Here is a 24,772-nt window from a genome sequence, read left to right as displayed (position 1 = left end):
CACACAGCGTGATGGTCAAAAGCCACTGTGGCTGTCCAACACCAACTACCACAGGCTGCTCCTTTGCAATCATGAGTAAATCCCTCCCCACTCAGGTGGACTTCACCCCCTGCTTCAGCCTCATAATTTTCACTCCACCTTGTTCCCCCATTTTTTCCGTGTGAAGAGTCAGTGGTTGTGACCATTCCCTTGGGCAGATCCCTGCGTGGCGGCACTCACAGCTGGCAGGTTGGTGACTGAGCTGAGAGGGTCAGTGGGAGCTGCCACCTCTCAGCACGGGTGCCCAGTAGCCCTGCAGCATTTTGCTCACGTACTGAGAACCCAGGGCTTGCCACAAAACAGGAGACATTTCCAGGAGACACAAGTAGGCCAGAAGCAGAGCAAGGAACCTGACTGCAGTTCTTGTAGTCACTGATAGCCACACCAAAGATCAGGTGAACTCGACAGGCAGAGTGCACAAACTGGGAAGCCCAAAGTGCTGTCGTGCACTGTGTGGCCAGACATTCCTTTGCTGTCAGATCACGTCAGAGCAGAGGCAAACTCCCCCTGATGACTATTCAAATGCTCCTCTTCTTTTCCCAGTCTATTTCTTGAAAGGAGGAGCACCAAATCTGCACAGTCTGAGCCTATCTAATCTCGCAGCAAGCCACTGTGTCTGAGGCACCTGTCTCAGCAAAGCCCTGCCAGTGCTCTGATCCTGGGGATGCTGGACTGTGATGAGGACAGGTTACAGGTGCCACCAGGCTGTGTTGTGTCACCTCACACTCTCTCCCCCATTTGGGCTGCTTTCCTAATGTCTTGTGATTCACAGTTGTTCAGCCTTATTAAATCACAGAGAACTGGAGATATTTATAAACTGACCTGCCTCATTGCAAAGTGAATACTGGTCGTATATTATTCTGCACCCCCTCAACTAAACTGCATGCAACACCTCACAATGAATTTTACAACGTTGGAAGTGCTGGAAAACGTCCACATCCTTCTTGTGCAGAGGTCCCAAAGATGGAGGCAGGACTCCAGGTGGGACCTGAGTGAACAGAGGAGAGCAGCAGAATCCCCCCTCACCTGCCCACACTCTGGGGATGCAGTCCAGGTCATGGCTGGGTTCTGGGCTGCCAACACACGCGGCTGGGACACATCCAGCCTCAAACCCACCATCACCTTCAGGTCTTTCTCCTCCTCTGCAAACTTCTATGGCAGTATGCATTACTGTTGAAGACTGCAAGGCAAATCGTTTTCAATTGACATTAGATTATCTTTGTCAAATGGGCAGTTTGCCTTATCTCTCTCTTTGAGTGACCACATTCACACCTCCCTCAGGAGGGGACACCTGCTGATAACAGCCATTGAATGTCCCTGCATGGCTGATAAGAACTACAGCATCCCATTGGGAGATGTGAGCCCAGAGGGAGGAGCCAAGCATTCCTGCCTGGATATAATCTGGAGATTCTGGAACACCAGCACAGCTTCTCCACTGGATTCCCCAGAGGAACAGCAGCTGCCTCTCCTTCCCCTGGATCTTCAGAGGCAGAGACTGCACCCTTCTCCAGGATCCCTGCTCCAGCAGAACCACCCTGACACTGCAGGAGGGCTGAGCCACAATTCCAATGGGACTGCTGCCACCAGCCTGACCCACAGGGTGTCAGGTTGGGTTCTGACTCTGGCAGTGTTGTTCTAGTGCACTGCATTGTTTATTTTATCTTTTTATTTTTCTCCTTTCCCTATTAAAGAACCGTTATTTCCTGCTCCCATGTTTTTGCCTGATAGCGCCTTAATTTAAAATTTATAGCAACTGGGAGGGGTGGGGAGGGTTTACATTCTCCATCTCAGGGGAGGCTCCTGCCTTCCTCAGCAGACTCCTGTCTTTCCAAACCAAGACAGTTACTCAGCACCCGGCTTCCTGCAGCACTGCACGAGCTGGCTGAGCACCAAGCCCCGTCCTGGGAGCACAGCAGCACATCCTGCTGCAGCTGAGCCTCTGCTGTTCCCACAGCCCCAGAGGCACTGCAGGGGCTCTTCTGCACACTCGTGGGGTGTGGGTGGATCTGCAGGACAGCGGGGCTGCACAATGCCTGTGAGGCAGTGGGAAACCGAGCTCTGGTTATCTCCTGCTGACCGTGTCAGTCTTTGACTCTGAGTCACAGGGAGGGGTTGAAACATCAAGGGCTGGGATTCTGGTGAACTGCTCTGCATTATTGATTGCTTTCATCTTAATGAATGCTGTTTCTCTTTTTCCTGTTTTGCACAGAGAGTAAAAAGAGTTAATAATAGTAATAATATATACAACATTATATTTATGAATATATGAATTATGAAAAATAATTCCTTTTCAGCCAATGTTAATTGAACAAGAATCATAAATATAGATAATATATGTAGCTGAATAATTTAGAAATGCTTGCCATTGTCACTGGTGGCAATCAAGGTGTGTGTCTATGAATATTCATATAGTATTGAGATAAAATGACAAATAATGAAAATGTTACACTTTGAATGTTAATGACAGAGTCTAATTCTTAGTTTGTAAGGCCTTTATAACTGTGTTGTTAGCCTGGAAATGTCATCATATCTGTAGTGCTTAATCTGATAATGCACATTTTTATTTTTACAGTGTAATATTGGTCATAAGGTAGAACTTTCCAGTGATTTTTATTGTCTTTACTAAAGGATTAAAGTACAGAGATGATTGTTTAAATACTGAGTTTTGGAATGCATAAATTATTAACAATATTTCTGTAAGATAAAGGTACCACAACATGTTCAAAAATAAATATTTTTTAATATATTTTGTGAAAATATTTAAGCTTTTCAATTCTATTCAATCTAGATAAATTCAATATGCCTTTTTCTCATCTCTGTGTCACAAGGCATAATGAAGTATTAACTTTGTACATTTTTTGCTCCTTTTAATGAGATAAAATGTTTGTGAAAAAAGTAAAAAGAGTTGGAGGGAAAAAGAGAGGGCATTGGGTAGGAGCGGTGCTGCCTCAGGTCCTTCCCCGCCGTGGGGCGAAGCACCGGTTTGATGCCCAGGAGGGACTGCAGCTCGCGGTGGCTCCCGGGGGACGGAGCCGTGGCTGTCAGCCCGAGACTCCAACTCCCGGCAGGCCGTGCTGCTGGCGCGGCGTGTGACGCAACGGCTGACGCGGCACATGAGTGGCTGGCGTGCCAGGCGGCCGCGCGGGGCTGTGCGCGGGCAGCTGCCGGCGCCTCTCCCGCGCGGGACAGCGACGCTGGAGGGGCGCAGCCTCCGTCTGGCCGCCCGCGCGGAGCTGAGCAGCGCGGAAGGAGCGTCCGCCCGGTTCCTCGGCCTCCCTCAGCGGTGCCGGGGGCGGGGGCGCTGCCGCCCGCCGATGGCGGAGGGCGAGGCGGTGCTTTGCTGCCGCGGGCCGGGTGCTGCGGGAGCCGCCCCGGGCGAGCGGCGCCGGGTGCTCCCGCGGTCCCGGTGGGGCGGCCGCCCTCGGGCTGGCGGAGGCGCCGGAGGAGCCCCCGAGCTGCAGCCGTCTCCCTCGGGCTGCTGCCGGTGCTGCGGGCGGAGGCGGCTCCGCCGCGTGTTGGGCGCTGCGAGCAGGGAGCGCTGCGGTATCGCCGGCATGACGGGGCTGCTGCCTGCGTTAGTGCTCGTGGCTCTTTGTGCCGTGACAGCGGATGGAGCGGCGCTGGGCGGTAAAGCCAGAGATGGCCGGGAGAATGCCCAGCGCAGGGAGCAGGCGGGCTGTATGCTTCGGATGGCACAGGTGCGAGCTGCAAAGTCACCCCCCCTTCCGCCCCTGCCCTCCCGAGCCCCGGGGAAAATGCTTTCCAGCATTGTCGAGCTTCTGAGAGACAAAACTTGTGATTTGACACTTGCATCCAGAAAAGGTTTCTGTCTAGATTAGCAAATGCCTAAATTGTTCTTGGTTACATCCCATGACCGGTTTTAGGCAGTGACTTTATACTGCTTTTAGGATTTTCTTGTACACTGGTGAGAAAATAGGCAGGTCTGATAGTGGTTTCACTTTTTTTCTACTTCACGTTCCATAAGATTCTTTTATCCAAGCGATTGTTTTAAAATTCTACTGTAAGCGTTTATGGTTCACTTTTTTTTTCTTTGCAGCACCCGGGCCTTTTTTTTTTTTCTCTAAATCGGGAGTAAATATAGCTGAGTAAAATTACCTTGGTTATCTTCCTTCTTTTTAAACTTAATTGTTTTTATTAATAATTCTATTTGAATATGCAGAAAAAGTGGGTATGTCCTGTAATCTATGCTAGCTTTTCTCGTTTACAGGGTACTCACAAAATATGTCTCCCTTAGTGTCTCACAGAAACATTCTGGGTGAAATCTGAATTAAGGTATGTGTTTTCAAATAAGTAATCAGTTTAGATATTTGCCTGTGTACCTTTTCCTGTAATTCAGAGCTTGTGTTCTGTGGGTTTTATGATAAACCTGTAAAACATGTAAGAATGGTTTTGCAAGTCTGAATCGTTGAAGGCAGCAATAAGTGGATTTAAAGCCTGTTCTTGAGCAGACAAAGGGGAAAAGTGTGACTCTGATGCTGAACTTGTCATTTTTCATTTGACTTGCCTTTAATTATTGAAGAAGAGAGAGAACTAGGAAAAGAAATAGAATTGGTTATTGAGCACTCCTAAAAAGCTCACCATGATTCTGTGTAGAGCCAAAGTGAAGGATGATGGAACAGAGCTCTGTGCATTAGAAGGAAATAAACCTGATGTCCACACAGAGTCTTACTAATTTCTGTTTTTAAAATGCAAAATAAGTTTAGGAAGTGTTGGAAGTTAGTATTTTGGGAAAGAAATAGCAGTTCCACAAAACATTCCGTTCCATTTAAGAGAGGCCCTTGGACTGATTCATGTTGTAACTGCTGTCACTGCAATCAGTTGGTGGTTCAGCCTTGAAACATGCACTTGGCCTTCTATAAAGCACTGTTTTGTTTGCCTTTCAGTGCTATGAGTCTTGATAAATTGGAGAAGTGCCCAAGAGAAATTCATCATCCTGAGATACGAAAGGTAGGAAGTGACTTTTTTTGGTTTGGTTCTTTTTCTTTATTATTTTCTGGAAATAGAAGTAATTAAGTATAGATACTACTGGTTTGTTTCTTCCAGTAGCTGATAATACTAATACCAATAATAATAATAATAAGAGTAAAGTAATACTACTTAAATTGTCTTTATTTATCCATTGAACTGGCCATTTCAAATCTAAACTTCTAAACACAAATCAAACCATCATCCTTGTAGAATCTTTAATAGGAGTGGGCTAAAGATCCTGGTTTTGTTGACAGGATTTATTGGTTCATGAAGAGCAAGAGGTAAGTACAAGCCTAACTACCCTCTAGCTCACAGACCTGCCCGGTGAATAGAGCTTTGTTTTTTTGATTGGCTTGTGATGACTTTGAAATCAATTGCTCATTCATTACAGTAAAAAAAAAAAAAATTGTTTTGAACATGACAGCAAAAATAACTTTAAGCACAACTTAATAATAATAGATCACCAATTTTAGTTAATAATTTTATGCTATACTCTTGGGTGAGGGAAGACTCGGACACTCAATATGAGATCAGCAAGCTATGTTTATTGCAGAGAGTATCAGACACTTATACAGCACATAATAAGCTTATGAATATTCTGTAAGCCAAGCGATCTATTGGTTAAACTATACCATCAACTCTTCCTCATTCCTTTGGGCCTACATTCCCTATTTCCCACGTCTCTCTGTCTACTTGTTATCCTACCCAGCTAGGCCCAGGCACACGCTATCTTGCAGGTGCAAAACTCAAAAATACCTGTGTTCGGTACTTTCCCAGCTCCTGGTCGGCTAACGAGCGAATGTCTGCGTGACCTCTGTCATGGAGCCATTTCTCCACACTATACTATCAAAGTTTAAAGGTAAATTATTATATATTAGGAGATGGTGTAAAGTGTATGTTGTAATGTGTAGGATATATACAAAGATACGTACTTGAAAGTCCGTAGAGGAAACAAATTTTTACACCTTCTGTTTGACTGTTTGTCATATATTTGGTTTTATTTCCCAGGGATCAGTGAATTTTAACTCTGGAGTCCTCTATGCTAAGGATGCTCAGCTTACAGATGATGAAATGTTCAGTAATGGTGAGTTTTTCACCTTCTCCTTCATTGTTTTGCTCATCTGAATAAAAAAAAAAAAAAAGGCAAGATTAAAGAAAAAGCAATAGTTTTATTATTTTTACCCTGTTATGTCTGTTTCCTCAGTATTTGCTGGAGCTGTGCTTACCCAAGGTTTGGGTAAAACAAGCTTTGGGTTCCCTCTGTCTCACTGGGAGTTGCCCAATTCAGTTGCATCTGGTGAAATTCACCCTGAGACCTTACAGAACCAGCTCCAACTACGTGAGAGCCATTTGCAGTTCTCTCCAGACGCCTGGAGAATGGGTGACGTTTCTGAGGATCCGGCGAGCGTGCTTCTGTCAAAACTCAGTCTGTGAAATTCCTGGGGAAAACCCTTCTGTGTCCTGAAGGGTTCAAACTCTGGTGAGGATCCAGTTATCAGGTGCTCACCTGGATGGTTCCAGCTCCCAAAGGTAACACTTGTACTCTTGCCCTGTAGTTTACATCTATTGTATTTTTGTTATTTTGCAGGATTTCTTGTCTTTGCAAAATATTGTGCATTTCACTCTTTGGAACCTCTCAGATGGTTCTTTGGTGCAGCACCACCCCATGGGACACTTGGCTGCTGTCCTGAAGGGGTTGGTCGCTAGAATTGTGAATCCTGGAGAGTTTATAAGTCTTCTGTCCCCAGGGAGGTATCATGCTTTGTTTACTTTTGTTCTGTTGGTTAGGTGCTGCTTCTCGTTGCAAGTACGAATTTCAAACTGCCCTGTTCTTATTTTAACTGTTTTCCTGGTTCTCTCCGTCCGGCAGGGAAAGACTCTCGTATCCTTGTCGTCGGGCTCGGTGCTGTCCAAGAAGATACAGAGACTAAAAAAATCATAAGAAGGAAAATATGACTGCAGGGAAAAGAAGCTGGAGAGAACAGAAGGTGATATTGCTATCCTTACCCTGTATTAGAGACATCCGCTGTGCTTTGATGCTGGCAGCTGCCAGGGGCTTGTTAGCTCTTTGTAGGCAGGTGTAGGTGTTCACTTGTAGGTTTTTTCTCTGGACAAGTCAATTCAAACTTTGCTAAGCTTATATTTGCTGATTACTCTGTAGCACAGTCCAGCATGACATTTTTGAATGTTGTAAAAATACCATGTTACTTGGAAATTGCTAATGAAGAGAAGCTTTAGGGGAAAATAAGATTTCAGGGTTGGAAGTTGTGAGAAGAATTTTGTGGGGATGTTAGACTGAAGTAAAGCACACTTGAAGCTGGACTGGCACGCTGGCAGGTCCCCTATTAAACAGTAGTGCTGAGATTAGCCTGGGGGTTGCCCATTGTTTCTGTAGAAATCAATGTTTCCTGGTCTTCAGAGGGAAGCTGCTTTGAAAAGCTGGAAGGTGCAGCATGCTGACAATCCCCGTGCTTTGGATTAAAAGTAGATTTCAGAAGGGTCCTAGGCTTTTGTCTTTTCCTAGAAGTCGATGTAATCCTATCGAGGAGTTTTTAATTCTCTGTTGCCATGTCATCCATCAGAGCCCTGTTGTACTAATCATCATACAAGTACAAAACAAAAAATCAGACCCTGTCCCAAGCACTTAGAGACCAGAACACGATTTCCTCGGGCTGCCATTTGTGTGCCATCGGTACTCACCACGAATTGAGCCCTCTGGCTCTGACAGAGCCCCTGGATGCTGACGGAAGGGGGCTGGTCACAGACCCTGGAGGTGCCTGTCCCCCAGGGAGGGAGAGGCCGAGGCAGTGTGGCCTGCAGGGAGGGTGTCGTCCCCAGAGAGCAGCCGGCGACTCCATGCCTGCCCGGGGCTGCGGGTGCCCCCTCGGGGTGGACGCCTGCCCTCAGGTTTCCCTCTGGGCACCCGGGGAGGGAACCAGGTCCATCCGTGTGGCAGCTGCAGGGCCTGCAGGCTCTGGGCCCTGGAGCCGAGTGAGCCTGAGCTGCTGCATGCTTGCTGTGAGCTTTGGGGTGAGCGTGCATCACTGCAGGCCTGGGATGGATTGAAATGCGCTGAGGAAAGCAGAGGGAGGGAGGGAAATGCTCTGTTAACATGTGCCAATTCTTCTGTCAGACTCATCACGGCGGGACAGCGTGAGGACTGAAAGTGTAAGAAGATGTGGAGGGAAAGAGAGAATCTGACAGGAGCAGCGAACGCACGAGTGCACGAATTTTGCTTTTTGCTTGGATGTAAACTCAGGAGTTGAAAGGAATTTGGGAGTGAGAAGGGACATTTCAGAAGGAGAAGAAGAAAAAGAAGTTGTTGTTGTTGCTACAGTCCTGGCAAAAGCTTTTGTTCTAGCTAATAAAAGAAGTTAGTTTAAAAAACAAAAAGGAAAAAATGTAGTGTTTTTTTTTTCCTTCACTATGATATGCATTGGTGGTATATGGTGTGTTGTTTTATTTCTTGGTATTATTAACTCTGTGTAAATTGTGTTTTGAGTGAAGCTGACTTTCTGGATGGGTTGGTTTGTATTTGAGGCAGGATTAATTTCAGTAGGGTTCTTTCATAGATTTCTGATGGGTATTACTGGGATTTTGGTTTTGTTTACTGTATGTATAAACCTAGAGCTTTGGTAGGGCCAGCTGGGCTGCTGGAGTTTTGGGTGTGAATTTATTAGATGGCTTTTGTTAAATGCAGTTTTTAAATTTTGAAATGTTTTTCAGTGTAGTGGTTTTAAGGTGGTTTTTAAGAATTCATTGTATTGTTTTATCTTGTTTGTAGTTGGTGTATGATAAGGGATGTGGTGTGACCTTTTGGACATTATGGTTTTGGTGTTCCTCAGTTCTGATTTCTTTCTGGTTGGATAGTTTTTTTTATTTTTATTTTTTGGGACAGGAGCATTTATATGGTGGGTTTTTATAGGCAATATGTTTTTTAATTTAGGTAGTGATATTTTTTAGTATTTTAATAGTTTAGGTTTTTTATTTTCATGGTTTTAATTATTTTTTTTAATTTTTTCAAATAACTTTGATAGATCATAGGTTATTATTTGTGCATTAGCATAAAGGTAGAGCTTTTGGGACTTTTTTTAGTAATGTTTAGGGTCAGTTGTGCAGTTTTGAGTCTAGTGAGTTGGTTTGATTTAATTTTTATTGGGTGTTAGTTTTTATTAGCAGTTGTGTCATTTTCAAGGTGTGTTTGAGTTTTTTGGGGTTTTTGAGATATCATTTTAGGAGGAAGTTTATGATGAGCATGTGCGGAGGTTTTGGGCCACTTTATAGTGGGATTTAAAATTTATTTACAGTTAGGTTTATTTGAGTTTTTATTAGGGTTCAATGACGTTGTGGGATGTTTGTTCCGTTAGTAATAGAAATAGGTTTTGTTTTGCTGTGCTGCGATGGGATGGGCGTGTGCTGCGTGCCAGTGCTGACAAAGGTACAGTATTGTTGTGGCTCTGGTGTGTCGGGTTAATGAACTGACATGGTTTAATATAGAGATGAAAACAGAAATAAATATACATTTAAAAATAAATATAACATTAGAGTGGTAAACATAAATATAGATAACAGATACATACATAAAACTAAAATACATAGTATATAATTGTAACATATTATCATATAGATAAATGATAGTCTATTTTATATATATATATATACACAAAGATAAATAAATATAGATTGTAGATATAAAAATATTTAAATAGAGTTAAAGTAAATTGGGTTTTTTTTTTAGGTTGTAGGCTGGGAATTTTAAATAAATGATAGAAATAAAATATAAATTCAGATATACAAATATATATAGAAATACAAATATCTATACATATTTAATTTAAATAAATATAAGTAAAAATATATATAATACGGAAAATATATATCTATGATTATATTAGAAGGTATTCTCTCTAATATATATAATATCTATGAATAAAATAAATAAAAATATCCATATAAATATTATAATTTTGAAAAATAAATTTACTTCCTAAATTTTAAATCTGGTTCAAATAATGGGGTATCCTTGGTTTTTATTTGGTTAGAGGCAGGAGTTTTATTTTAAATAATATAAGTAATATAGAAATGTGGATCTTAAGATAGAAATATATAGTAAATATATAAAGAGAAATTGCTAAACTATGACTATAAATTTAAATATAAATATATGTAAGTAATATGAAGAGTTGTAGTATAGAATATAAATAACATTATATGGCAATATAAATTATAAATGGGAATATAAATATAAAAATATGTAAATATAGTTTAAGAGAAAGGGAATGTTTTGGCTTTTATTTAAGTAGAGGCAGGGTTTTTATTTTGAATATTATAAGTGTTCCAGAAGTAAAAATCTTGACGCAGAAATATTTAATCAATATAAAAAATATGAATAAAAATATATAAAAAATATAAATACCTACTCGCATCAGATGTAATATAGAATATAAATTTATTAATAAATTGACATTGGTAAAGATAAATGTATAAGTAAGCAATAGATATTAATATACATTATAAATACAAATATAAATATAAAAATTGAACATGAGGATAAAATCTATTTAAATATTGTTTAAAACAAAGGGTTGGGGTTTTTTTTATTCTTCTTGTGTTAGAGGCAGGGTTTTTATTTTAAATAATATGAATGTAGATATTATTGTTATATATTTCTAAATATTGAGATATACAATCAAGATATAAATATATATATAAACACAAAATATAAATAAATACAAATAATAGGAAGAGATGTAATGAAGAATACAAATAACAGTATACATAAGTATACATTTTAAATGTAAATGTGAATATGAACCTGAAAAATAGAATTTAAAAAAATATTTAAATACAGTTTTGAAGAAAGGGGTTCTTTTTGGCTTTAATGTGGATGGAGGCAAAGGTTTTATTTTAAATAATCCAAGTGTTACAGAAGTAAAAATCGTAACAGAAATATATACTTACTATGTAAAAATATTTATAAAAATATACAAATAAATTTAAGTTGTAGGGATATATGCAATATCGAATAGAAATATATTTATAAAAAGAAATGTGTAAATGGACAGTGTACATCAATATACATTGTAAATAGAAATGTGAATATCAATATGAAAAAATATTTTAAAAATATTTAAATATTTTTTTAAAGAAATTGTTGTTTTTTTCTTTGTTGTTTTTTTTTTTTTTTTTTTTTTTTTTTTGTGTTGTGTTTTGTTTTGTTTTGTTTTGTCTTTTATCCTATTAGGCTAGAGGCAGAAGTTTTTTTCCCCTCTTCCCGGTTTTGGGGCATTTATTTCAGAGCAGTTTTCGGCGGGGGTCGCCCCTGTTCTTTTTTGCCGCCTTCGCTGCCCGCAGCCCCGAGGCGCGCTGCGCCCCCGGCTGGGGCGGGCGGCAGTGCTGCCGCCTTGTGGGCAGAGCGCGGTACTGCAGCCGTGCACCGAGAGGCCGCCAGCTTGGGAGTGGCGCGTGGGCGATGTCGCGGAGTTTTGGTTGACCTTCTCAGCATGGCGGCGAAAAGGGCGGGGAAGTGGAGGACCGGGTGGGTGTGACTGCACTGCCTGCACGGAATACCGACGTCATGGCGGCTCCGACGGATTTTTCTGTGGCGTTTCATGTGTACTCGAGACATGCTGTGGGCTCAGGGGCGCCGTGGGCGGGCGTATTTCGGCGGGTTTGTGAGAGGCATCTGGGCAAACGCCTCGCTGTGCCGGGGTCCTCTCACGTCCGCTTTCCCGCCCTGAGGGAGCCGAGCCGGAGCGAATAGTTCCGAAGAGCCGAAGAGCCGAGTGTGGGCGAAAACAGCCGAGTTTACCCGAAGAGCCGAGTGTGGCCGAAAACAGCCGAGTTTCCCCGAAGAGCCGACTGCGGCCGGAAACAGCCGAGTTTCCCCGAAGAGCAGACTGCGGCCGAAAACAGCCGACTTGAACCGAAGAGCCCAGTGCGGCCGAAAACAGCCGAGTTTACACCAAGAGCCGATGATAGCCGACTGGAACCGATAGCCGAGTGTAGCCGACTTGAGCCGCATTTAGACAACGTGCCGAATACGACCGAGTTTAGCCGAAGAGCCGAACTGAAACGAGTTTAGACCAACAGCCGAAGCAAGCCGAATTCAGCCGAGTTTCATTAAACAGAACCGAACGACGCCGCAGCGCTCTTTATGCAGTGCGCCTGTGCAGACGGCAGGGGGCGCTGTATAAAGTATAAAATATCAACTATCTATAAGAGGGAATAAAAGCTCTATGTCATGTGCAGCAGTAGAAAATTTCAGGCTCCCAGGGAATAAATCGTTTTCTTTAAATCATTTTCGTTTTGGAGTTTTTTTTACTCCCAGGTAGCCTGAAAGTTACTACTGCTGCTTTTTTATTCTAAAGCTAGAAAGGAAAACCAAGATTAGAAATGCAGGGAAAGAAAGAAAGAAAAAGAAAAAAAGAAAATAAGGAAAGGAAATGAAAGGAAGAAAGAAGGAAGGACAGGAAGGAAGGAAGGAAGACAGACAAAAAAACCCAAAAACCAGGAGGGCAAGGAGAAACCTACGGAAAAAAAAAAAACCAAACAAACAAAAAAAAAAAAAAAAAAAAAAAACAAAAAAAACAAAAAAAACCAAAAAACCAAAAAAACAAACCCACATAAAAAAAAAAAACCTCGGGATGGGTGAGAAACCCCCCTCCCCGAAAAATCCAAGATGAGCAAGAAAAATCCCAGAAATACCACAGAAATAAACAGGAATAAAACAAAATAAAGAAAAAAAAAAAAAAAAAAAAAACCCGAAAAACAAGAACAAGATGGGCAAGAAAAAAACGCAGAAGAAAACCCCAAGATGGGCATGAAAAAGCCCAGAATAAACCCCCAAGATGGGCGAGAAAAATCCCAGAAAAAAAAAAAAAAACAGAAAAAACCGTAAGAAAGGCAGAGAAAAAAAAAAAAAAAAAACAAAAAAAACCAGAAAAGTACCCAAGATGGGCAAGAAAAATCCCTGAAAACAGACCAGAGAAAAACCCCAAAATGGGCAAGAAATAAAATCAGAACTAAAAACCAAGATGGGGAAGAAAAAATCCAGAAAAGAAAAAAAAAGAAGGCCAAGAAAATCCAAGGAAAAAAAAAAAAAAAAAAACAAAACACCTGAAAAAAAAACCCCAAGGGGGGCAAGGAAAAACCAAAAAAACCCAACAAGATGGGCAAGAAGAAACGAAGAAAAAACCCCAAGAAGTGCCAGAAAAAAATCAAGGAAAAAGGGAGTAAAAGCCCCAAAAAACAAGGCAAGAAAGAGAGGCAATAAAGGCCACAAAAACTCAAGACAAAAAAAAACAAAAACAAGACATGCCAGAAAAAGGTACGAAAATGGTTCTGCCAGGTGCGATCAAGGTGAGCGGGTTCAGATTCAGGTCCAGGAGATGAACAAGTGTCAGATTAGCTTGGGGCACTGCTGTGCAATGCAGCTGTGACACGATTTATGTTTAAATATAGTTTAAATAAATTGGGGATAGTTTGGCTTTTATTGGGGTATAGGCTGGAGATTTCATAAAAAATATAAAACTAGAAATCCAAATATATCATATATATATGTCGATATCAATAAATATTTAATACATATAAATATAAGTAAAAGAAATCTATTGTGTCAAAAGAATATATCTATTATTATATAAAAAGGTATTCTCTCCAATATATATAATATCTATAAATATAACAAATGGAAATTACAAATATAGATGTGAATAAAATTATGACAAACAAAATTATTTTTAAAATTTTAAATGTGTTTTAAAGAAAGGGTTGTCTTTGCTTTTTATTTCGTTAGAGGCAGGGGTTTTATTTTAAATAATATAAGTACTATAGAAATGTAAATCGACATACAGAAATATATAATAAATATACAGAGATATAAAGATATAATACCAAACGATGAATAGAAATAGAAACCTATGTAAGTAACATGAAGAGATGCAATATATAATATAATTTTTATTATACAGTAATATAAATTCTAAATATACATGCGACTATAAATATGAAAAATATATGATGGGGGCTCGGAGCACCCCAGGTGTGAGTGTGACGGTGATGGGGGCTCGGAGCAGCCCAGGTGTGAGTGTGAGGATGATGGGGGCTCGGAGCAGCCCAGGTATGAGCTGTTAGGATGATGGGGGCTCGGAGCAGCCCAGGTGTGAGTGTGAGGATGATGAGGGGGCGGCTCCTGCCGGGGCGAGGCTGTTTTAGGTGGAGGCTTTGCCTCAGCTCCCTTTTGCATGGAGCTGCTGAGTGGAGGGGTTTATGGGGCGCTCCCGGCGCTGTCTCATGGAAGGACTGCGGGAGCTTCCCACAGGGTCGGGGGCAACACCTGGATCCGCGCTTGGGTACGTGGAGCATCGCTTAAAGGAGGTGCCGAGGGACGAATCCTCGTGCCCGGGAGCAGCAGCCGAACAGGTGAGCCCGTGTGGGTTTGGAGCGAGGAATTTTCTCCTTCCCCTTTGCAATTTCGTCTTGCCAGTCCCTCCCCGGATCCCCAGGAACAAAAGTGGAGCTTGTGAGGACAAAAGGGATTAAGGAGAAGGAAGCAGCTCCTCTTCTTTTATTGTCTGCGTTTGACCTGAGGGGATCCCTCTTGACTTGTGGTTTTAAGGGTGTTGATTGCAGGAAAAGCTGCCTTTTCCAGGCTGTTAGGGGTATCCCGGGGGTGACAGGGAATCCCTGCGTTCTATTCTAAGGGGAATGGGAAAAGTATTCTTGTGGTATTATGGGTTTGATTTGAAGGCAGCCACCCCATTTGCACCACCCTCGGGTTTAAATGGAGGGGGCAGCCCTGGTGTCCCTCCTTTTCAAGGGTTTGAATGGAGGTCGAAATCGCCCTTTCCCATCAGTCGAAGGCTTTCATTTGGGGAGCACCCCTTCTTTTCTGCTCTCCTAGGGGGTGAAATTGGAGGGGAGAACACATTTCTTTGCCCTTGTTGAAGTGAGGTGCGCCCCGTCTGCGGTTTCGGGGTTGGCTTGCGGGAAGCCGCAGCTCCGGCAGCGTTTGCAGGGCTGCAATGGGGCTGTACCGCTGCATTGGAGGGCGCTCCCCGTGCCCGCGGCCCGGCCCGGAACGTTCCCGCTCGGGAGCGCTGCTGGCACGGCCCGGGCAGCTGCCAGGGCGCACGGGGGATTCGGCGCGGCCGGGCCGGCCAAGGGCGGCAGGGGCGGAGCCGCGCCGGTGCGAGCCGTGCGGAGCCGAGCGGAGCCGGGCCGGGCCGGCCAAGGGCGGCAGAGGCGGCGCGGGCGCTGCTGCGCCGGCCCGGGCGGTGCCGGCCGCTCCGTCCGCTCCGGGCGCGGGGCTCGGGCGCCGCCGGTAGCCCCGGGCCCGGTGCCGGCCCCGCCGGGCAGGGGCAGCGGGCGGGGCTCCCCGGGACGGCGCCGGCCCCGCGTGCCGGAGCGGCCGCCACAGGAGCCGCTTTCCTGCCGGGAGCCGCGCTCCGTCCGGGGCCGGCAGCGAGCGCGGGGTTCGGCCGCTCCAAGTTCGGCGGTGCCGTGGCTCGGAGGCGCTTTGGAGGCGGTGATGGCATCGCTGGGCTCGGTTTGCAGCGGCTGTCCGCTAAGGGATACGGTGTTCTTCCTGAGCGGCACGGTTCTCGGTGCCGGTAGGGATGATAAAGGTTCGTTTCGGATTGGGTTTTGTAGTCGGATTTTTTTTTTTATTTTTTTTTTTTTTTTTTTTTTTTTTGCCGGGGTATTATGTTTAGAAGGGCGCGCAATGTTTTTTACGGGTCGTAGCGTGAAGCAGTGGTTCGCATTTTAATTCTGTTGCGGTGGCTTTTATTAGCGTGAGTGTGTAGTGTTTGTTTTGGGCGGCTTGGGGTAGCGTCGTGTCGTTCATAGCAGCGGGTTTTTAATCTTTATAATTGCATGTGTGTTTATCGTCTTCCAGGGCTTTTATTTGTTTGGTTTGTTTGATTGTAGTGTATGTTTTATGGTTACGGGTAATTTGGGGACATTGTTTATGGTTACCTTTGTCTTTAGTGTTTGTGTTTGTTTCTAGGTGGTATTTTTATTTTGATAGCTTGAGGCACTATGGGTTTATTCAGTTGGGAATAATTTTTTTGTTGCAGATTTCAGTTTATCTGTTTTTTTGGTATTATTCTTGTTGTTGGTTTCTTTATTTTCTTTCTTTTTTTTTTTTTTGTTGTTGTTGTTGTCTTTTAATGTATTTGAGTATTGTTTATCAGGGGTTTTTTTGGGAACATGGGTATTTATATGGTGGGTTTCTAAAGTATTTATTTATTTGGGTAGTTAATTTCTTAGTTTTTTCTGGTTGAGATGTTTTTCCATTTTGTTAATTAGTTCAGGTTTTAAAGTTATCTTTACAGAGGATTGTTTATTCTTTGAGTTAATGTAGAGGTAGAATTTTGTTGTTTTTTTTTTTTTTTTGTTAACGTCGTTCAGGGTGAGTGGCACTGGCTTGAGTTGAGTAGATTGGTTTGACTTTTTTTTAGTACTTTTTGTAATTTGCTGTGTGTGTTTCTATAGGATTTTCTTTTATTTTGGTTCCATTTTTCTGTCGTGATGAGAATTGTTATTGAAAAGAGTGTTCTTTGTTTTTTCGCTGACACTTGTTTGGGTGTTGGAGGTATCTTGATGTTTTTGGAAGATATTGGTGGGAATTTGATGCTGTTTGTTCTGTCATTTCATTTAGGAATTGGATTTTAAATATGCAATTATGACTCTAACTATATTGAAACAGAAGAAATAGATGTGTAGCAATGGGAATGAGCCAATTTTATTTTTATATATTCGGTCAATTTTTAAAATTTAACATGTAACATAAGTCATTATATGTTACAATAAGTTACTCTAATTTTAATAGAGTATTGTGTATGTTTATAGATATATGAATAGAGAATATAAATGTAAATACAACCCAAGCAAAAATACAAATATATAAATGTATTGCAACTATATGCAGATATATAAAAAATTAATAATAAATTGTAAATGTAAAATAACATGAATTGTAAAGTATATAATACACGTAATATACTGCATATATTTTATTAAAAATATTATAGGAAAAGGATATAAAATAGATATAAATATGGATGTGATATATGTATCTATCTATCTATATCTATCATTTGTTGTATATTATGATAAATATAAATATAAAAAAAATTTAGGTAGTTTAAAATAATGGATGGTTTTGTTTTTTCTTTGCCAAAGCAGGGGTTTTCGTGTAAAAATTACAAATACAAATAATATAAAGGTAGAAATATAAGTATAGAAATATATCATAAACACATTAAAGATTTATATAAAAATTAGAAATATGAGGAAAAATAAGTTGTAGCAGTAGATATGGTAAATAATTTAAAAAATAATTTCCGTATATTTTTGAATAAGGTGCATATTAAATATAGTTATTAATATAATGCATCAATATAAACTATAAATATATATAAAATATCAACAATCTATAAGAAGGAATAAAAGCTCTTTGTCACGTGCAGCAGTAGAAAATTTCAGGCTCCCAGGGAATAAATCGTTTTCTTTAAATCATTTTCGTTTTGGATTTTTTTTTTTTACTCCCGGGTAGCCTGAAAGTTTCTACTGCTGCTTTTTTATTCTAAAGGTGGAAAGGTAAACCAAGATTAGAAATACAAGAAAGGCGAAGGGAAGGAAAGGGAAAGGAAAGGAATGGAAGCAGGAGAGGAAGAGGGAAGGGAAGTGGTGAAAAACAGAGTGAAAAAAGTAAAAGGAGTTGGAGGGAAAAAGAGAGGGCATTCGGGAGGAGCGGTGCTGCCTCAGGTCCTTCCCCGCCGTGAGGCGAAGCACCGGTTTGATGCCCAGGAGGGACTGCAGCTCGCGGTGGCTCCCGGGGGACGGAGCGGTGGCTGTCAGCCCGAGACTCCAAATCCCGGCAGGCCGTGCTGCTGGCGCGGCGCGTGACGCAACGGCTGACGCGGCACATGAGTGGCTGGCGTGCCAGGCGGCCGCGCGGGGCTGTGCGCGGGCAGCTGCCGGCGCCTCTCCCGCGCGGGACAGCGACGCTGGAGGGGCGCAGCCTCCGTCTGGCCGCCCGCCCGGTGCTGAGCAGCGCGGAAGGAGCGTCCGCCCGGTTCCTCGGCCTCCCTCAGCGGTGCCGGGGGCGGGGGCGCTGCCGCCCGCCGATGGCGGAGGGCGAGGCGGTGCTTTGCTGCCGCGGGCCGGGAGCTGCGGGAGCCGCCCCGGGCGAGCGGCGCCGGGCGCTGCCGCGGTCCCGGTGGGGCGGCCGCCCTCGGGCTGGTGGAGGCGCCGGAGGAGCCCCCGAGCTGCAGCCGTCTCCCTCGGGCTGCTGCCGGTGCTGCGGGAGGAGGCGGCTCCGCCGCGTGTTGGGCGCTGCGAGCAGGGAGCGCTGCGGTATCGCCGGCATGGCGGGGCTGCTGCCTGCGTTAGTGCTCGTGGCTCTTTGTGCCGTGACAGCGGATGGAGCGGCGCTGGGCGGTAAAGCCAGAGATGGCCGGGAGAATGCCCAGCGCAGGGAGCAGGCGGGCTGTATGCTTCGGATGGCACAGGTGCGAGCTGCAAAGTCACCCCCCCTTCCGCCCCTGCCCTCCCGAGCCCCGGGGAAAATGCTTTCCAGCATTGTCGAGCTTCTGAGAGACAAAACTTGTGATTTGACACTTGCATCCAGAAAAGGTTTCTGTCTAGATTAGCAAATGCCTAAATTGTTCTTGGTTACATCCCATGACCGGTTTTAGGCAGTGACTTCATACTGCTTTTAGGATTTTCTTGTACAGTGGTGAGAAAATAGGCAGGTCTGATAGTGGTTTCACTTTTTTTCTACTTCACGTTCCATAAGATTCTTTTATCCAAGCGATTGTTTTAAAATTCTACTGTAAGCGTTTGTGGTTCACTTTTTTTTTCTTTGCAGCACCCGGGCCTTTTTTTTTTTTCTCTAAATCGGGAGTAAATATAGCTGAGTAAAATTACCTTGGCTATCTTCCTTCTTTTTAAACTTAATTGTTTTTATTAATAATTCTATTTGAATATGCAGAAAAACTGGGTATGTCCTGTAATCTATGCTAGCTTTTCTCATTTACAGGGTACTCACAAAATATGTCTCCCTTAGTGTCCCACAGAAACATTCTGGGTGAAATCTGAATTAAGGTATGTGTTTTCAAATAAGTAATCAGTTTAGATATTTGCCTGTGTACCTTTTCCTGTAATTCAGAGCTTGTGTTCTGTGGGTTTTATGATAAACCTGTAAAACATGTAAGAATGGTTTTGCAAGTCTGAATCGTTGAAGGCAGCAATAAGTGGATTTAAAGCCTGTTCTTGAGCAGACAAAGGGGAAAAGTGTGACTCTGATGCTGAACTTGTCATTTTTCATTTGACTTGCCTTTAATTATTGAAGAAGAGAGAGAACTAGGAAAAGAAATAGAATTGATTATTGAGCACTCCTAAAAAGCTCACCATGATTCTGTGTAGAGCCAAAGTGAAGGATGATGGAACAGAGCTCTGTGCATTAGAAGGAAATAAACCTGATGTCCACACAGAGTCTTACTAATTTCTGTTTTTAAAATGCAAAATAAGTTTAGGAAGTGTTGGAAGTTAGTATTTTGGGAAAGAAATAGCAGTTCCACAAAACATTCCGTTCCATTTAAGAGAGGCCCTTGGACTGATTCATGTTGTAACTGCTGTCACTGCAATCAGTTGGTGGTTCAGCCTTGAAACGTGCACTTGGCCTTCTATAAAGCACTGTTTTGTTTGCCTTTCAGTGCTGTGAGTCTTGATAAATTGGAGAAGTGCCCAAGAGAAATTCATCATCCTGAGATACAAAAGGTAGGAAGTGACTTTGTTTGGTTTGGTTCTTTTTCTTTATTATTTTCTGGAAATAGAAGTAATTAAGTATAGACTGGTTTGTTTCTTCCAGTAGCTGATAATACTAATACCAATAATAATAATAATAAGAGTAAAGTAATACTACTTCAACTGTCTTTATTTATCCATTGGACTGGCCATTTTAAATCTAAACTTCTAAACACAAATCAAACCATCATCCTTGTAGAATCTTTAATAGGAGTGGGCTAAAGGTCCTGGTTTTGTTGACAGGATTTATTGGTTCATGAAGAGCAAGAGGTAAGTACAAGCCTAACTACCCTCTAGCTCACAGACCTGCCCGGTGAATAGAGCTTTGTTTTTTTGATGGGCTTGTGATGACTTTGAAATCAATTGCTCATTCATTACAGTAAAAAAAAAAAAAAATTGTTTTGAACATGACAGCAAAAATAACTTTAAGCACAACTTAATAATAATAGATCACCAATTTTAGTTAATAATTTTATGCTGTACTCTTGGGTGAGGGAAGACTCGGACACTCAATATGAGATCAGCAAGCTATGTTTATTGCAGAGAGTATCAGACACTTATACAGCACATAATAAGCTTATGAATATTCTGTAAGCCAAGCGATCTATTGGTTAAACTATACCATCAACTCTTCCTCATTCCTTTGGGCCTACATTCCCTATTTCCCACGTCTCTCTGTCTACTTGTTATCCTACCCAGCTAGGCCCAGGCACACGCTATCTTGCAGGTGCAAAACTCAAAAATACCTGTGTTCGGTACTTTCCCAGCTCCTGGTCGGCTAACGAGCGAATGTCTGCGTGACCTCTGTCATGGAGCCATTTCTCCACACTATACTATCAAAGTTTAAAGGTAAATTATTATATATTAGGAGATGGTGTAAAGTGTATGTTGTAATGTGTAGGATATATACAAAGATACATTCTTGAAAGTCTGTAGAGGAAACAAATTTTTACGCCTTCTGTTTGACTGTTTGTCATATATTTGGTTTTATTTCCCAGGGATCAGTGAATTTTAACTCTGGAGTCCTCTATGCTAAGGATGCTCAGCTTACAGATGATGAAATGTTCAGTAATGGTGAGTTTTTCACCTTCTCCTTCATTGTTTTGCTCATCTGAATAAAACAAAAAAAGGCAAGATTAAAGAAAAAGCAATAGTTTTATTATTTTTACCCTGTTATGTCTGTTTCCTCAGTATTTGCTGGAGCTGTGCTTACCCAAGGTTTGGGTAAAACAAGCTTTGGGTTCCCTCTGTCTCACTGGGAGTTGCCCAATTCAGTTGCATCTGGTGAAATTCACCCTGAGACCTTACAGAACCAGCTCCAACTACGTGAGAGCCATTTGCAGTTCTCTCCAGACGCCTGGAGAATGGGTGACGTTTCTGAGGATCCGGCGAGCGTGCTTCTATCAAAACTCAGTCTGTGAAATTTCTGGGGAAAACCCTTCTGTGTCCTGAAGGGTTCAAACTCTGGTGAGGATCCAGTTATCAGGTGCTCACCTGGATGGTTCCAGCTCCCAAAGGTAACACTTGTACTCTTGCCCTGTAGTTTACATCTATTGTATTTTTGTTATTTTGCAGGATTTTTTGTCTTTGCAAAATATTGTGCATTTCACTCTTTGGAACCTCTCAGATGGTTCTTTGGTGCAGCACCACCCCAGGGGACACTTGGCTGCTGTCCTGAAGGGGTTGGTCGCTAGAATTGTAAATCCTGGAGAGTTTATAAGTCTTCTGTCCCCAGGGAGGTGTCGTGCTTTGTTTACTTTTGTTCTGTTGGTTAGGCGCTGCTTCTCGTTGCAAGTATGAATTTCAAACTGCCCTGTTCTTATTTTAACTGTTTTCCTGGTTCTCTCCGTCCGGCAGGGAAAGACTCTCGTATCCTTGTCGTCGGGCTCGGTGCTGTCCAAGAAGATACAGAGACTAAAAAAATCATAAGAAGCAAAATATGACTGCAGGGAAAAGAAGCTGGAGAGAACAGAAGGTGATATTGTTATCCTTACCCTGTATTAGAGACATCCGCTGTGCTTTGATGCTGGCAGCTGCCAGGGGCTTGTTAGCTCTTTGTAGGCAGGTGTAGGTGTTCACTTGTAGTTTTTTTCTCTGTTCAAGTCAATTCAAACTTTGCTAAGCTTACATTTGAAAATTACTCTCTAGAACAGTCCAGCATGACATGCTGGATGTCGTCTCCCAGAGGGACCCAAAACTGCCATAAATTTCACAGGGAGGGATGGGTGTAGAATACTAAAACCTGTCAAGGTTTTCATTTTTATAGGTATTGGCAAAGAAAAGGAATTTATCTCTAAATTCATTTGGAAAGAAACCCTCTCTCTATCCACTTATTTGTATACAGGAATGTAGGAAACTCTGACTAGAGATGGGTAATATGTTTGAAAATAAAGACATAAGTTTTATCTAGGAATGAACCAATCAAGTGCCCTGAAAGCATGAGAACAGCTGTAGGGGCTGAAGGGAACAGAAAGGGTTCTATCTCATGAACAGAGGTACCTTTTCCTTACAGGTGCTTGTGCTGTAGTTTGGATTCTGCTTCCTAACATTTCTAGTGTGACAGGGTTTACCATAGAGACAATCTGCCAGGAGGTAGCGCTTTGGGGGGTATGGCAGTCCTGGGTGTGTATTCTGAACTCCTTCAGAATGTTAGGTTTGGAGTATTTCTTATCTCAGGAAAACAGCAGTCTTTTGCATCTGCATATCAGCTGTTGAAATTTTGGGTTCAATTTCTTGAATCACAAATGTCATAGGATTCCTCCCAGATGGCAACTGTCATGAAGTATGGCTCTTCTTGGTCTTGGGTTTCAGGGGCTGTTTCCAAAGTGACCTACAGACATTGGAATGAAATCATTATTTACTGTGTAAAAGAATCACTCTCCAAAGCATCAGCCAGGGTCTAAATGTGCCATTCTGCCTTTTAAAAGTACCAACATCACAGGATTTTTCTCAGATTAAAGCTTCCATGGAGTCGGATCTCTCAAGCCTGGCCCTTGAGAATTGTGGGCCTCCTGTGAACTGGTCTTGCCAGAAGGGCTTGCTGAGTTTTCCATTGTGTGGAAAAGAGATCCCATTTGGAGCCTGAAGCCTCGTGTTTCCTGTAGGATTTCCACTCCTAGAATTGCACACTTTGAAGGATTTCTTATAGCAGAAGTTTTTTGGGAACTAGGACTCTGGCTGGATTTGGGTCTCTGGACTCTCAGGTGAAGTGACCTTGAGACACTAGGGCATGCAGATTTCCTTGCTGTTGAAAAGAGCTATTGTTCGCACCCAGGAGCCATGGTCTGAATGGGGGTGTCACCTCTTAAATTTGCAAATGTCACAGGATTTCTTCTAAATGAATGGTGCTAAGAACATAAGGTCTGGCTGGCTTTTGACTTAGAGGCGCCTCCTCTAAATTGGTCTTCAGACGCTAGGTTGGAAAGTGTTCCTACATATGCCAAATAGCCCTTGTTATGCAATTAATAAGCTTCAAAGTACCATGGAGTTGCTGCCCCTGCAAAGATTTTGGCAGAGCCTGGTTGTGGTGCCCCACTCCACTCCACCACCCTTAGCAGGTCCTTATGGTTGCATGGGGAATCATCGTGGAGCATGCCAACCCAGCTCCATCCTGGGAACAGCACCTGTATTTTACCCTAAAATTTCTGTCCCATTATAGCTCCTGTTAGGATACAAATGTAACTTCTCGGTTTCCACTGATTTTACCCCCAGTCATCTTTCCATACAGACATTGCTCCACTCCCCAGAGGATTATTGTGAGCAGATGTGAGCTCTGCTGTCCCTTTGGACTGACAAAGACAGAGGTTTTGTCCCAAGTTGCTTTTGAACCTGTCCTGCACCTGTTACGAGTCCTCAGTCTCCTGCAATTTTGTGGGTCAGTGACATGTAAAACAGCACAGCTGGCTGGCATGCTTTGCTCATGAGGGGAGACAAGAGAAGAATCCCTCTGCTCACACCAGACCTGCAGCTGCCAAACCTCACCAAAGCACCTGAGGAGCCCCCAGGGACTGATGGTACAGAAGGGAGGTGATGGAGGACAGCACAGCAGGCAGCCTGCCCTCCATCTGGGTGTGAAGAAGGCAGGGCTGGGAACTGTAAGCAACATCCCAGCAGGTCTGGCTGATGGTGCCACCCTGAGGGCTTCCCCTGCCTTTGGGCAGTCCCAGCTGCTGCAGCTCACTTGACAGAGACTCATTGTCTATACTGTGCTTGGCTGCACTGGAGATGATGAAGCCGAGGACAGCAATGGTTGCCTTCACATCCCCTGACTGCAGATGGGAAGGAGGGGCGAGCTCTGTCACCTTGGGAAGGCGTCTGCAGAGTCACTGCTGCCCGTCTCTGGAGCGTGGCTCCATTGGGGGACCGTGGTAAGGACAGCAGTGCTCACTTAACTGTGCACCTGAGGACAGCTTCAGGATCTTGTCATACTGTGGGAGAGCAGAGCTTCACAGTAAACACCCACGAGCTAACACACTGACTGCCAGTGTTAACACTAACAGTTCTTACCTAAATATTAATACTAGTAACACTTACTATGCGTATTATTAATCCTAGTAGAGGCTGGTAGCGTTCTTTAGGCTGAGGCTTGCATGAAGAATACAAAATTAATTGACGTTGCTGATTATGCTATTGTGTTGAAATACTTGGCCTCCACTGCGGTAGCCCCACGCTTAGCTCGATGGCCTGCCCCAGCAGGTCCCAAAACACCTGGATGCAGATCAGCTTAAGCTTCACTGATGTGATAAACAGAGTTCACTCTTTATAATTTTTAAAATTTTAATAAAGGATAAAAGGACAAAATAATCCAGCACTGGGATGCTTTTAGCACACAGCCAAAGAGCACAGAGGTAGCTTAAAAACATGTTCACTATATACTGTTACATTGCTGAGGTTACAGGCATATTCATTAACTTACACATTATTCAAA

General features: G+C 43.0%; 3 long non-coding RNA genes across 6 annotated transcripts; all 3 read left to right on the top strand.

Annotated features, from left to right (window-relative positions):
• The first annotated feature begins 3,446 nt into the window (after window positions 1-3,446).
• On the top strand, window positions 3,447-8,421 carry LOC134419962 (uncharacterized). Of its 4 annotated transcripts, XR_010028214.1 has the most exons (6): window positions 3,451-3,737; window positions 4,268-4,332; window positions 4,944-6,112; window positions 6,233-6,558; window positions 6,899-7,016; window positions 8,162-8,421. It is a non-coding gene; the product is annotated as an uncharacterized LOC134419962 (long non-coding RNA). The 4 variants fall into 4 exon arrangements; XR_010028212.1 differs by having other exon boundaries at window positions 3,447-3,737; window positions 4,268-6,112; XR_010028213.1 differs by lacking the exons at window positions 3,451-3,737; window positions 4,268-4,332; window positions 4,944-6,112 and having other exon boundaries at window positions 6,152-6,508; window positions 6,617-7,016.
• Window positions 8,422-15,496: 7,075 nt separating this feature from the next.
• LOC134419961 (uncharacterized) lies at window positions 15,497-19,814 on the top strand. The gene is made up of 3 exons (XR_010028210.1): window positions 15,497-15,656; window positions 19,079-19,143; window positions 19,755-19,814. It is a non-coding gene; the product is annotated as an uncharacterized LOC134419961 (long non-coding RNA).
• A 1,160-nt stretch (window positions 19,815-20,974) lies between these two features.
• Window positions 20,975-24,301, top strand: LOC134419959 (uncharacterized). Its single transcript, XR_010028207.1, has 3 exons — window positions 20,975-21,362; window positions 21,703-21,820; window positions 23,573-24,301. It is a non-coding gene; the product is annotated as an uncharacterized LOC134419959 (long non-coding RNA).
• Window positions 24,302-24,772: the final 471 nt, after the last annotated feature.

Source organism: Melospiza melodia, chromosome 6 (genome assembly GCF_035770615.1).
Source record: "Melospiza melodia melodia isolate bMelMel2 chromosome 6, bMelMel2.pri, whole genome shotgun sequence".
Classification (NCBI taxonomy): domain Eukaryota; kingdom Metazoa; phylum Chordata; class Aves; order Passeriformes; family Passerellidae; genus Melospiza; species Melospiza melodia.
The sequence above is the reverse complement of the archived record's forward strand: the minus strand, read 5'-3'. Positions and strand labels throughout refer to the sequence as shown.